The sequence below is a fragment of the Papilio machaon genome, chromosome 1 (assembly GCF_912999745.1).
Source record: "Papilio machaon chromosome 1, ilPapMach1.1, whole genome shotgun sequence".
Taxonomy (NCBI): domain Eukaryota; kingdom Metazoa; phylum Arthropoda; class Insecta; order Lepidoptera; family Papilionidae; genus Papilio; species Papilio machaon.
Window position 1 is genome coordinate 5,490,332 of NC_059986.1, and position 6,000 is coordinate 5,496,331.

Below are 6,000 nucleotides of genomic sequence, written 5' to 3' on the forward strand. Positions count from 1 at the left end.
AGTTCTAAAATAGGCAATGAATAAAAAACGTGCTAAAATATTTATGTATTTTTTACGACTTTCATCATACTTGCACACAATAAAATATAAAGAAGTTTCATTTAGAATTTTATGTGATCCGAACGAATAACCTTTACTGCGTCATTTTATTTGTATTGGCAGTGCTCGGACGCTGTGTTATTAGCGTCGCAGTCGTGTCAACGTCGCCGTGGGCCCGGCGGTCCCGCGGGGCTCGTCAGAGCCGGACAAACCTAATCCAATCACGGACATTTTTATTTCTACCCGCCTACGAGTGTCCTACGAAAGTCCTACGAAAATAATGTTATGCACTTCAAGATTTATTGTATTTCATTGGTGAAAAATATAAACTTTATTCCTACCGATAACTCATAAGCATTTATGACACATTTATCGCTACGGATGAAACGTTAGCGGAGTTTTAGAACCATAACAAATGAAAATGCGTAACATCAGCTAGCATTACGTGTTAGTACTACCTAAGCGTGTCAATATGTTATTTTCATTCATATTTTTTTTCATTATTTTTTGTGTAAATTGTAATATTGAAAACATTAATTATGATACCTTGTTTGTACCAATGCCTACGCACCAAGCCGCTACGGTGCGTAGAGGCGTCGTAGAATGATTATTTGGTTAATTTACGTAAGCATCTTACCGCTATCAGTGCTGCGCCCGCGGTATGATTATGCAAATGTTGTCGTGTAACTCTGTTATCGAGCTTTGTGTACAGCCTGGGTATTATACACTATGGTGAACAATTCGTTTAGAATGTCATATTAACTAGGTCGATTTTCTTAGCCGCTTCATTGAACTAGTATGTTTCCCGCCAATTAGTCACCATCTAATAGCGAGACATTGTGAACTGATGAGGTAGTATTAGAGGTCAGCCGGTGATCCGGTGCGTGGCGGTTCCGCAGTTAATGGGCGCTGCAAGGGGACCGGCCGTAACTCACGCAGCCGCCAGATAGCGCCGATTCAATGACCGTCTCGCTATGATATATTGCATTAACTAACCTTTATAGTTTTACTATCAAATTAATATTGTGGAAATATCTTCCATTTATACAAAGAATTATTATAGTAAAAATTAAGGGAAAAGTTTATTTAGGTATTTCACAAACATCGACTGCGCTTGACACAAGTTCAAAAGACGCAATTGGCGCTTGGCGCAATGGAACAATATCATATTTACAGTTGAAGGTTAATTAAAATAATAATAAAACCTCACGATCCTATATATTTGTAATTTGTGAACAGTTACAGTTCAATATTAAACACTGGTATGATGTATTTAGGTTGTTACAAAAATTTCTATAATTTGTACAAACACGGCAGTTAAAGTCCATAGATTTTAAAGAAGAATAGATAAAAAATCTCAGTGGACACCTGTCACGCGCATCCCCATCAAATCGCTGTGCACAGTTTAAGGGTCCAAAGGGTCTGGTGTCACCGCGGGCCGTGTTTTAGCCGCGCGAGGGCGCTTGTTAGCGCGAACGTGCCGCGTCGCCCGCCGGTAAACACGTGGGTAGATAACAATCTATTCGGATTGCCTCTATATTTCATTTTTCCCCGTGTGCCCGCTAACTAGATCGACACCGTGTCCCCACGTCGCGACAAAAAGAAAGAATAAAGGATATACGGGATCACGAATCTCGAACACTGTTTGAACTGACGAGATTATTTAAAATTGAGCCTCTTTTACATCGAATCATTTAAATACATGTTTACCCATAACAAGAATTACTTGAGAAATCGTATGTTAGGGCCTAAGTTGCATGTGAATTCACAAGGAATCTGCGAAAGTTCTTAAGATGAATTGTTTTGCAGAATAATGATGATAATATTAAAGAATATTATGCAATAATGTCAATAACATCACACTGAATTCTCATATCAAAGCATCTTAACTTAGCAAAAGTCATTTCATAGTCAAGAAAAAAAAATCCCTGAAATGTTAAATGATGAAATTATAAAAATCTCAAATCAAAATAGGGCAGCATGATGGTTCTTGCAACGTAGGTGTGAATTTACGGTTAGTTAAGTAGCTTGCGTACACAGAGTGGTATCGTGTGGTCAAGTAACGAATTGTGCACACATCGGCCAACACAATTTGTCAGGCGGGCAATCACAGGCGCCGCCACAAACCCGATTTCAAGCACGCGCGCTGCATCCAGATGAAAACAATGAATTTTTATAACATTTCAGCACCCTGATTACCTGAAAACGTGGAAAATTATAATAAGTTACTATACGCCGTAAGTGCTATGCTACTGCCCAAGATAAATATTTCGGGGATAATTATCAAATTTTAAGCTCCGTTTTTTCATCACGAGCAAAAAGTACAAATTTTGTTTTTATGTGTTTAGTTGGTTCGTTATGATTAATGGGTAAAGTGCTAAATTTAAACTTGCATAAAAAATAATCAAAGGACTTCAAAGTTCTATACCACGATACTTTAAACTATGACTTTTCAAGGAGACGGTGTACTGTCAAGTTGATGTGCTCTTCGTCCAGACTGTCTCTGAAGGGGTTTTATTATTTTTTAAGTACGCGCTCGTTTGCACGCGAATGGCCCACTTAACCACGAAACAAGTCCCAATGCAGCGTCGATTTCCTTCCTGTACTTATTACGCTATTTTATGATACGAATAATAGTTCTGCCACGCTTTTTACATGTTTTCTGTTTCTTTAGGATCTTCGTCCGTAGTCACTGGATGCATCCAACTTTATGTTGTAATAAAATTAATGTTATAGTGGGGATTTTCTGTTGAATCAATTCTTTAGTCATAACTATGTAACTACTATGTAGAAATCGTTATTCTCCGAACATAATCCACACTGCTATGTTTCTAGCAATTTATATCTCAGTGGCGAGTCTCGGACGTAAGGCGCGGAACGTGACCCGAGCACTGACAAGGTACATGTTAGTGATACAAATGCACATATCCATTGCTACAAGATACGTCAAATGTAATCTTAACGTAATGTGACTTTAAGAATATTTCCTCTAACAGTCGCCTTTATTCTCATTGTTTCTGAAATGAAAATTTACTTGATTGATTTTGAACTTGAACTTGATTTAGTTTGTATTATATGTTTGTACATAAATAAACGTAAATAAGTATCGTAAACACAATTATAATCGACATAGTATCATTAAATTATATTTTGTACAATATCGTATGACAACGAAAACATAGCCAGCAACGAAGGAATACCTTTTCTTCTTTGAATATCATGTCAAATTTATTGCACCCTACATTTACACTATCAGAATGTCTGTCGAACCCTTGTCGAAATCGTTTAATGCTATTATTGTTATTGATAGACGAAATCATAAATGCAAAATGTAAAAAAGGGAAATTGGTTTAAAATTTTTAATCAAAATTCAAATGATTAAAGCATGATAATAAAAACAAAATGCAAATTAATATATGTTTATCAAACGTTAAAATGGCAACCGGAACCGTTTTGGGGAATGTCTAATTTGGTAACCCTCTGCGTGTCGTAGTTGCGGTGTGTGAACAAGTGCGCTTTATTCATGGCTCTAGCGGGGCGATGGCGGGAGCGGGAGCGGGAGAGGGGGAAGGAGCGGGGCTCGACCGCGACCTAACGATTTGATAATGTATTCACTTGATAAAGCGGAAGGTGGTACTTCGCGAGTGCCGCATTAAAAAACCAATTACAGCGTGACTAAATCGCGCCGCCGCTCTCCCAGCTATTTGTCAGACTCCAAAGGGATAAAAGTATATTTTAAATTTAATTTCACGCAATTTAAAAAAATTGGGGGACTCAGGGTGTATTATATTTCATTCAGCGGCGCCTATGGAGTGTATTAAATTGGCAATGCAATTTATGATTTCTGGAATTCTTATGATAAGTTTTTTATTGTAATGTACAAAACTTCATGCAGCTGAAATAGATTGAGCAATTTTTTTCTCGCTTTCACTGTTTAATTTGATAGAAAATGTGACGTTGAAGAATTATGAATAAACTGCGTACCAGTTTGAAATCTGACACCGATTGAAAAATATTTAAGAAAGCTTAGAAACAAGCAGAAGTAGAGAGCAAGGCGGGTCATGCCATAGTGTAACAAATAGCCCTAATACAATAACGGCCGGAACAAACTGCGCTATAAAATATCACCAGTGAATAAATCAGTATTTCCGTGATGCGCCCGACCCTACCTTCTCCAACTATCGACGATTTATGCTTATAGAACATTATATTGCTGATAAATTATTAATTACCTCAACACATCATATCATTTCCGGTGGATGAAATTACATAAAAACCGAAGACAAGTTATTCTCTAAAGACGAATTGTTTCTAATAATTTTAGATTTACTTACTTTGGTAGAATAAACTCTCTTTCAATGCATTTAGTTAGTGGTAGCTCAACATTTATGAATGTTTTATATTGCGTAAAGTAATACTCTGAATACGAAAGTATCAAATTAAAACTGTCTAATGTCTAATCTTTAATCAGTAAAATAAGTTTTGCTCCTCCTCTCCTTCTTCACATATTGTACAAGAAAATAACAATAAATATATTGTTATTTTGTGTAAGAGAATATTTGAGATAACAAGAGAATAAATACATTTGTAAAAGAAGCTAGCACACCAGCATCAGCATTCGGTGCACCAAGCGTGAAACAGTTCGCCTCCGCGACTCGAAGATGGCGCCCTCCTCGCAGCCTCGCACTGATTGAGCCGCGACAAGTTAAACCATTTGAAACAATTTAATAGAGATCAAAAATTCCCGGCCCCAACTCTCTCGCCACTAACTTTTGAAGTTTTTCCCTCGCTAAAGGGATTATCGGTGAGCGGAAATATGAAACGGGGGTTGCTTACGGTTTTTGTGGATATTTTTCTATTATTTTGGAATATAAGTACTTTTATATTGATCGATTGAAGTTTTAAAGATCAAAACCGACAAATTAATGCTTCACATTAAGTTTTAATTTCCAATAAATTGTTACCTAAGTAACTTTACGGCAAATGTAAGTTATTACCTAAATAAAATATGTAATAAGTTGTCTGACATGAAAATCCCTTTCTCATACAGGCTTTATTTTATTATAACAAAAACTAATCGAGTTCACGTATGCACTTAACTTCTTTATCAAGACGCCATCGAGTTCCATATCTGAAGATTTGGTAAATCTTTTTGGTTAAACGTAAAGTACGTGGTAAGATTTCTGAAAATCAACCTTTATCACGTAGTAAATACGGTTTAAGTTTCTTAATACTTATCGAGATGAATGTATGGAGTTATTCGGTAGCTGAAGATATGTGATTGCGTTATGATAGGATCTGAAGTCATTCAAGCGTTGCTTCTATAGGGAAGCCGACTGCCGCTCTTCAGAAACGGCTGTTCTATAAGTGAAGTCATATTTTTGAACCCTCACATAGTTTTATGCGACTTAAAGATGGATAATAGTAATTTACTTCTATATTTTTTCCAATATGGATAAAAACAATAAGACTAAAAAACTATCTGGGTTATTTCTTCACTGCTACACAACTAACAAAGTTAAAAAACTTCGTTATCACCTGAATCAGTAAATAACTAGTGGATTGTTGGTCAGAATGTTATTTTAAACAAAATCATAACTAAAGTGACTCCTAGGAAACTCAAATATTGAAGAACACGTATAGTTTATGGTCCTAAATAACTATCACTATAACATTTACTATAGAATGTAAAAAAAACTCTTTTCAAGAATTATTATTTAATGAGATTAGAATAAATTTATTAAGTATCCATTTGTACGAACCATTTAATCTGATGGTGTGTTCTAACTCTACTGGACAATTTAAAAGAGATAAATACTCTGTAAAATACACAAATCAGATATAAAAAAAATATTATCCATACTGACTCCATATAGATTACAATATCCGTAAGACAATACTCTTCGAAGCCAGGATTATTGTGGAGGATAATGAAGCAGAAAAACATCATCCGCAGCGATA